Here is a 9,904-nt window from a genome sequence, read left to right as displayed (position 1 = left end):
TAAAAATATAGGTAGTAAAATTATTTTGTTTTAAATGAAGCGAAAATATCAAATTATAAATTTTTTTTATTATATCGAAAAGGAAAACTTTAAACTTAATAAACTTTAATAAGATTTTTTAAAAAAAAAACATTAACATAAAAAATCTCTTATACTAATTTGTAAGATTTTTTTTTAATTAACGACAGTATAAATTAAACAAAAACAAATATAAAAAAAAGAAACAAAGCTAAAGTCATGTTTTCGCAAGTTATGTTTTGAAGTTTTTTTTTCAATTTAAAGCAGGAAGTTTGTAAAGTATTGGTTGTCCGTCCGTCAATAAGACATTATAAAAAGTAAAAAAGAATCATATCAAAGGCAATAAGCATCAAACACGTGGTTTACACCAGCGACAGCAACAGTAACAGCAGCGGTAGCAGCAATCGAAGGAGATTTTAATGCTAAACACGTTGAATGAGGCTTTCAACACCTAAAGAACGACAGATGCTGGCGGCCATTAAAAGCGAAAACCTATCTCGTCTGGAGAACCAACTTATTGGCCAACGGATCTCAAAAAAAGACCAGACTTGTTACACTTTTGTGTTATTAAAGGAGTGTAACAAAAAGACACGTCCTGTAAATCTAGCTTTGACCTTTCATCAGACCACTCGCCAGTTTTAGTGCAGATAAAATTGAATATGCAACTTAAGGTTCAAAATACTACCTGCACAACAAATTAACCAACTAGGATGCCTTTAGGCATGCACTTAAGACATTACTTGATGTTAAAATGGCCCTTAAAACAGACGAAGAAATTGCGCTTGCAATCGAACATCTTATAAGAAATATACAACAATCAACTTGGAGATCCACCCCTCCAAACATGCAAAAACTCGCTACACCATTATATAGCACGAATCAATAACTTATTAGAGCCAAAAGACGCTAAAAACAAACCAAATCCCCAAAAGATAAACAACTTTTCAATGCGCTGATCAAAAATATAAAAGATCCTCTGCAAACAACCAGAAATTTGGAAATACAAAGAAATCTTCAACGACTAGACGCAACTACTTCCACCAACTACTCACTCTGGCGAGCAATCAAAAAAAATGCATCAACGCACAACCCACTTGTAAAAAACGAACTTGGGCAATGGGCCCGAACAGATACAGAAAAATACAAAGTATATACAGACTATCTGTCCACAGTTTTTATTCCAAACCTCGATGAAGCCCTAAACAGTACAACTGACCTTCCGAAACAAAGGTCCGCACAAACTCGACCTTCCGATATATTCCAACTTGTGGAAAAACAGGATTAGTCATCGCTTCTAATCGCTTCGAAAGCGAATTCGTAGAGTAACAATTGCATAGTTTCTTTGTAAAAAACACCAAAAAGGAACTTTACATATAGTAAGTAAACAATATGCATAACAAATGTCTCTACAAAAAGATCAGCTTTTAAAACTCAAAATAAGCTCGTTCTAATTTAAAGCACGGCAAATGTTTTAGTTAGTGTTACTAATTAAATAAAATTTAAATTTAAATAATGCCTCTACAAACACAATAGTATTGAAATATTATTATTATTATTATTAAGACATGTTCTTCATTATAAAAATTAAATTAAAAATTTAAAAATTAGAACTTAGTCTATTCACAAATAATAAACAAATTATAAACTTCTTCCATTCCTCTCTGTTTCTGGCAGTAAAACGTAACTGGTTAAAGGTTTTGCTTGTTTCTGCTGCCACTGTTCTTCGCCAGGTGGTTTTGGGACGACCTCGTCTCCTTACTCCTTCCAGGTTCCATTCCATGACTGCGTGGGCAATTGCATCTGTCGGTTTTCTAAGTGTGGGGCCGAGCCAGCCATATTTGCGTCTCAAAATTTCTTTCTCTATTGGCTTTTGTTAGGTACGCTGCCATAGCACTTCGTTGGAGACTCTTGCAGGCCACCATATGTTCAGAATACGCCGCAGGCTTCTATTTACAAAGGATTGTATCTTCTGAGTCGAGGCCCTCGTAAGCGACCATGTTTCGCACCCATATAATAATGTTGATTTGACGCAGGCGTTGAATATTCTGGTTTTAGTTTGGACGCTTACATTGTTGGCTTTCCAGATTTTGTTAAGCGATGCGAAAGAGCCATTTGCCTTTTTCACTCTACTGCCGATGTCCTTTGACGTGCCACCCTCGCTGTTGACTATACTCCCCAGGTATTCGAGTTCCTGCACGTCTTCAATGTTTTCATCGTACAGAAGGATGGGCGATTGATTGCTTGCTTTTGTTCTCATTGTTTTTGTCTTTGAGGCGTTAATTTTTAGGCCGACTTTATATGACTGCTCACATACGTTATTCACAAGAGTTTGCATATCAGAGTGTCTGTTTGTTAACAATACTACATCGTCTGCATATTCAAGATGACCAAGCTTTTGATTCAGCTTCCAACCAATGCCGATTGGGCTTTCTTCTACAGCTTCTAAAATGACGTCTAGGACTGTGATAAACAGTAACGGTGAGAGGGCGCAACCCTGTCGCACTCCACTGTTGCAATTAAAGCTGTCGCTAAGAGTACCTTCATGTAAAACTTTACTCGTGGCCCCTTCGTAGCTTTTCTTGAGAATATTAATGATCTTATTAGGGATACCTTTAGCGTTTAACGCCATCCATATGTAACTTCTCTTAAGCGCGTCGAAAGCCTTTTCAAAATCAATAAATGTTAAATACAAGGTTGCATTCCATTCTGAGGCTTGTTCAATAAGTATTCTAATCGTGTTAATTTGGTCGATGCACGAGTGCCCAGGGCGAAAACCTGCTTGAGTTTTATGAATAAGCTCGTTTAATGTTACGGCGTTTCTTTCTAATATTATTTTGTTGAAAATTTGGAAAACTGCTGGTATTAAAGAAATTCCCCTCCAGTTGCTGCATTTCTTTCTATCGCCTTTTTTCGGGAGTTTGACGATGATAGACTCCTTCCATTCGAGAGGGAATGACTCTAGTTCCCAGATTTTCCCAAACAAGGGGAGCAAAAGTTTGGACACAGCATTGGGGTCTGCCTTAAAACACTCTATTGGTAAACAATCATTACCTGGTGCTCTACCACTTTTCATGCTAATGATTACACCTCTTATTTCGTTAACGCTAGGTGCCCTTGTATCTATTTGTCTGTTAGGATTTAGATGTCTTCGTTTTGTGAGCTCGCCACTTTCGTTGTGTATGATATTTAGGGTTTTCTCAAAATGTCTTTTCCATACTTCTGCCTGCTCGTTCTTAGCAAACACCAGCTGTCCGTTTTCATTTTCAATTGGAGCGCTGCTTTGGAAAGATTTTCCACCTAGTTGTTTAGTTAACTTAAACAGCTCCTTCATGTCGCCCTTTTCTGATGCTGCTTGCGCTTTCATGCTTAGTTCAACGTAATAGTTTCTCTTGTCGCTTTTGACTGCTTTCTTGATCTGCCTACTGAGACTTCTGTACGTTATGTTGTATTCGGCTTTTTTAAACGGGTCTGCCTCGCCTAACATTTTCGTTTTAACGCACCTTCTTTGAGCAATGAGCTCCCAAGAGTTTGCCGACAACCATTCCTTTTGCTCGTTTTTACGGTAGCCGAGTGTGTCCTTGCAGATCTCTTCGAGATTTGTTTTAATATGAAGCCACGTTTCCTCAATAGAAGCATCCTCCATCAAACTGATGTTGTTAATACGTTCGATCATTTCATTCTTTACCGCTCTAACATTAAGCTTTGTGGTATTATACGTGCGCCGTGTATGCTGCGGGTGTTCATACCTATGTTTAGGTATATTAAATTTCAGTTCGGCCACCACTAAATAGTGGTCACTGTCGATATCAGCGCTTCTTTTGTTTCTGACATCACATAGAACTTTACTCCATCTTTTTGAAATGCAGATATGATCAATTTGACTTTCGAAGTTGCCAGCGGGGGACTTCCAAGTGACCTTGTGACACGTTTTATGAGGAAATAGGGATCCTCCAATCCTGAGATCATAATTCATACAAAGTTCCAAAAACAGCTCCCCATTCTCGTTACATGTTCCAATACCATGAGAACCCATTACAGTTCGATACTCTGAGTTATTTCCGCCAATTTGGGCATTGAAATCGCCCATAAGAATAATTACATCGGTTCTAGGAATTCCAGAGAGCGTTCTTTCTAGCGCACTGTAAAAAACTTCTTTTTGGTCAAGTGGACTATCTTCTGTTGGAGCATAGCATTGTACTAGAGACATATTGAATTTCTTTGCGCGAAAACGTACTACTATTATTCTTTCGGATATAGCTTTCCAGCATAAGATTGAGTGCTTAACATTTTTTCTTACGTAAACTGCAACGCCTCAGATGTGAGGGTCTTGTTCGTCGGGCATGCCGGAGTACATAAGTACACCTCCCTTTTGGTTTGTGAATTCACCTGTACCATTCCATCTGACTTCACTAATGCCAATTACGTCTATTTTAAACCTATCGCATTCAGCGGCTAACGTAGCTATTTTTCCTGCTTGAAACAGAGTTCGCACGTTCCATTGTCCAAATCTTGTCCTTTTTACATTCCTTAAGTCGGTATCGTTTTGGTCAGGCCGGTTTCTATTTCTTGTGAATACTTGAATCTAATGTTTTTCAGCCGCCACGAGTGATTAACCGATAGCTGCCAAGATCGGTGGTAGGGCTGCTACCTTTCTTTAATTTCGTCAATCACCATTTGGCCTCCGATCCTGCCATGATGTAAATGTGCAGCTAGCATTTCCTCTAGACAGCAGATGGAAGAGTTCAGATATCCCGCCGAACACTCGGTCGCCAGAGCCTCATTAGTGAAAACAGGGAACACCGCGGGAAGGTTGAGGTTGACGTTAACTCAAGAGAGGCTATTTGAGACGCGTCTTGAGCCTTGTCTTGTGTTCCAAATATGGAAATCCAAATAGCCAAGCGCATATTGAAGTAATAAATTATGCGACCGAATATTGTCACAAAGAAATGACACAAAGTCAAGTCAAATTACTTAACTCGTAAAATATTTAAAAGTGGCTTTTTAGGAAACCTAAAAATTACACATAGACGGAAACTTAAGTGTTTTGGGTAAATGTGTCATGGTAATTACCGCACACAGTACATTGTGTATGGTCGCGGTTAATATAATAATGCATCCTTACCCATTAAAGAAAAAATTTAATGGTTAATTTAAATGAAAAAATTTTTTAATTGACCAACGGTGATAAGTAATTAATTACATTTATAATTATAATAGTGTGTACAAAGTATTGTTATATTTGTTTATACATTTAGAAGAGATTCGATTTATACATAAAATATAATATAATATTTGTGACGACTAAATTTTTTGAATAAATTTTAGTCACACAATACGCATTTCACACGTTCACATTCTTACACGTTTCACAAAATGCTGACGTCAAAGATAACTATAATTAAATAAAATTTGATGTTATGTACTCCAACATATCTAACATATGCTATACATACCTTGAAATACCCTGACGAATATTGATTTAATTAATATAGTTCGAACTATATTAATTAAAATAAATTTAAATTATTTTCCCGAACTGCATGAAACACATTTTAGTAAAAAACAAAGCATAATCAAAACAAAAATAGAAAAAAATGAGAAATGTCATTTATTAATTTGCTTTGTGCATTTCGGTTGATCGCCAAAAATTGCAGCGGATAATAGAAAAAAGCTGCGAGTGTAATTTAAAGCTTTCAGAAGTCTACAACAGAATGCCTGATGAGGGGAAATGTTGAGGGTATTGACCGAACAACGGCTAACAAAAAAGTCCGCTCGACGCAGTTAGAAAAAAAGGAGAATAAAAGGCGCAAGCGGAGAAGTTTTCGGTCTCTTGGCTCGTGGTTATGTTAAACGAAACGCAACGTACCGGTGGTGTGAATTACTCAGTTTTTGTCCATATAAAGAAATAATTAATTCAAAAATTATTTATAAACTAAATTTTGATTTACAACTTTAATTATTTTTTTTGAAAAAATTAAAAATTGCTTAAGAACAAAAAGTGTCAAATAAAACTTTGATTTTTACTAATAAAATTTATTTTGGTGCTCGGGATAATAGTGATAATAGCCCCAGTATAAAAGAAATAGTTGACGGCTTTAACAGTGGTTAACTAAAAGATTTTGTACTGGTGCTCGTTCGAAGATTATAAACGTGTTGACACCACAAGCAAACGACGTGGCGCGGCTTTGGTGTCTCTTTGTCTCCGATACGTGGCAAAGTTTAAGGTGATTGGCGGTTCCTGATAATCAACGTTGGACATTGTAAGCTGCCCTGATGTACCAGAGAGGGTAAGGCTTATATATATATATATAAAATACAGAAGTCAACAAATAATATGTATAAAACTCGAAATTAAACCGAAAACAGGATATTTGTGGAAAAAAATTTTATTCTGTAATATGCAAATTTAATCTCAAATAATTATAAAGTGTAACATTAAAAATTTAATTACTGAATCCACAATTAAGGAATGTAAAAATATTATATAAAAATTCTAAGTGAAATATCAAAGTAATCTTCCCTTATATTTTTATTTAAAAACATTTTATGAGTTTTTTTATAAATTTTGTTGTATGTAAATGAACACAAAGAAGGCATTTATAAACGTGAAACTTAAAACATGATTAATTAATATTATTTGATTATTATTAACTACGAGTAATTATAAAGACATTATTTGAAAAAAATTGTTTTTTTTATTTAAAATACAAATTGTTCAATACAAATTGAAATCAGTTAAATATTATTTGACTAGTATTAACTACGAGTAATTATAAAGACATTATTTGAAAAATTGTTTTTTTTATTTAAAAATACAAATTGTTCAATACAAATTGAAATCAGTTAAATATTATTTGATTAGTATTAACTACGAGTAATTGTAAAGACATTATTTGAAAAATTGGGTTTTTATTTAAAATACAAATTGTTCAATAAAATTGAAATCAGTTAAATATTATTTGATTATTATTATTTATGAGTAATTGTAAAGAGATTATTTGATAAATTGTTTTTATTTAAAATACATTGATTGTTATACATATATTACCAATTGTTTAATAAAGAAAAAAACTTGAATTCGAAAATAATTACTTTGTTACGACATCTTACTTCAACGGTAGAAACGACATTAGTTGAACGCTGGGTCCCCGCGAATAGAAATTTTCTTGTAAGACCTTGGACTAGGCTGAGAACTACCCCGGCTAGGAAAAAGTAGGTTCATTACAAGTGGCGCCCGAGCAGGGACCCTGAGACCAGCACTTCACGTTTTGGATAACAACTTTTCCATCGTCATTAACGAGGTAAAATACACAGTTAACATGAGCAGGTCGTAGATATTTTCTTTTTATTTTACGGAAACATGACTTAAGTATCTCGGAGAATTCGGGCTGGATACTACTGAATAATATAAGATTTGCGGCGGTGATTAACAAACTGCGTAACACAGGGAAAGCAACATGGAATATACACGCGGCAGAGAATACAGTGAAACACCAGAGCGACATAGCATGATCAACGACACAACGGCAAGGCAGCTATATACACATCCACAATATGATGTACACTCGTATCTTCCTCAAAGAAACACACAGGCAAGCGTCACCGACCAGGTCAGAAAATGGGCGATCCGGTATGATGACAACAGCGATCCATTGACGTTTATCGAGCGATTGGAAGAATTAGCGGATCTGTATGCCATATCAACGAACATGTTGCCTCGAACAATGCCCCTGTTACTAGATGGACAAGGTTTGGCGTGGTTTAGATACAATAAGAAAGACTGGAATCACTGGGAAGCGTTCAAGAGAGATTTTCTGGAATTTTTTCTACCACATCAATATTTCGAGCGATTGGAGGACGAACTGAGAAATCGATTGCAGAAACCAGGAGAGACGTTTAAAATGTATCTTTTGGAACTACAAAAACTAATGCGACACGCAGGTTTAAATCAAGAGTCACAATTAGAACGAGTATATCGCAACATGAGCACAGAGTACCAAATATACATCAAACGTCGGAATTTCACTTGTCTAAAGGAATTAATAGCACTAGCTGAGGACTTCGAAGAACTACGCGAAGAGCAGCATGAAGTAAATCGAGCACGAGATAGCGAGGTAATCTTCGGGCGCATAGCAGTGGAATGTGCACGACCGGTGATAATACAGAAGACCGTGAGACGCATAGCCAATACATTGAAATGTGATAAAGTCATTCATAGTCCAGTCTCCAAGTCACCTTTCCGCAACCAGCAGCAATACCAGCCAATCACCAAGCAAACACCTACAGGAACATCTAAAATTATAACTTCAACTACTCCAACAAGTATACCAACACAAAGCATGCGACATCGAGATGACGCGGAACAACATCATGTATCACCGCAAGATCGCAGACTGATCCCAGAAAATCCAAAAATAAGTAAACAACAGCAAGTTCCACAAGAGCAAGAATCATTACCAGTCCAATTGAAACAAATGCAACAAGTGCAAGATCCGAGTTCTATCAGGCTGCAAATACTAGAAGTACAACCGGAACAAAGTCCTAAAGTCAAAGAAATGTCAGCAGAGTATTGTCAACCACGAGTTATACAAAAACAGGAAATATTACAAGTTGAAATGAAGCAAGCAGCACAGCACCAAGATCTAAAACATATAAAAAAGCAAATACCAGAAATACCACGACAACCAAATCCTAAATTCAACGAAATGCCAGCAGAATTTGGTCAACAGCAAGATAAACATGAGCACGTGGCACAACAGCAAGATTCAAGACCTAGTAATATTGAAGAAGTACAACGACACCGAAGTTCAAGCCCTATCAATGTAACGCCAGGTCCAGATGGAAAACAGCTACTAGATACCTCAGAGCACGCAGTACAAGAAGTGTTTAACATCTCGCAAGAACAAGCACCGTCAAAGACTTCGCTAATACCATGGAAGCAAAAAGATAAAATTATCAAAACGAATTCGACAAAAGGTCAAAAATATGACGAAATACTTAGTCTTACCAAATCATTAGCATTAACACAACTACTACATCAAAAGGAAAATAGTCCGATTCACCTAAAGGAAAAAACAATCCGTCTTCTAAAACAAGTAGAAGTATGTCACGCATCGCAAAATCCACCTAGTATTCAAAGTCGACAGCAACAAGTGAAACATCGAAGTGTATTTCAACAAGACGATCACCACATCAAAGAGCAACACGACTTCTATAAAATATATAAGAGTCCAAAGCAACGTTACAGAAGCAGGGCTATGATTTAAAGAAGTGGTCCAGAGGCAGGCGTCATCGGTTCAAGGCGACATGGGATGGCAAGACTCGACTGATTCGTATTGCCAGAAATGGAGATATCCGTATTGATATACTCTCGTAAAGGAAGGAGGGAGTGTGACGACTAAATTTTTTGAATAAATTTTAGTCACACAATACGCATTTCACACGTTCACATTTTCACACGTTTCACAAAAATGCTGACGTCAAAGATAACTATAATTAAATAAAATTTGATGTTATGTACTCCAACATATCTAACATATGCTATACATACCTTGAAATACCCTGACGAATATTGATTTTAATTAATATAGTTCGAAATATATTAATTAAAATAGATTTAAATTATTTTCCCGAACCGCACGAAACACATTTTATTAAAAACAAAGCATAATCAAAACAAAATAGAAAAATGAGAAATGTCATTTATTAATTTGCTTTGTGCATTTCGGTTGATCGCCAAAAATTGCAGCGGATAATAGGGAAAAAGCTGCGAGTGTAATTTAAAGCTTTCAGAAGTCTACAACAGAATGCCTGATGAGGGGAAATGTTGAGGGTATTGACCGAACAACGGCTAACAAAAAAGTCCGCTCGACGCAGTTAGAAAAAA

This window comes from Teleopsis dalmanni, chromosome 1 (genome assembly GCF_002237135.1).
Source record: "Teleopsis dalmanni isolate 2A chromosome 1, ASM223713v2, whole genome shotgun sequence".
In the NCBI taxonomy this organism is placed as follows: Eukaryota; Metazoa; Arthropoda; class Insecta; order Diptera; family Diopsidae; genus Teleopsis; species Teleopsis dalmanni.
Note: the sequence above shows the minus strand (reverse complement) of the source record.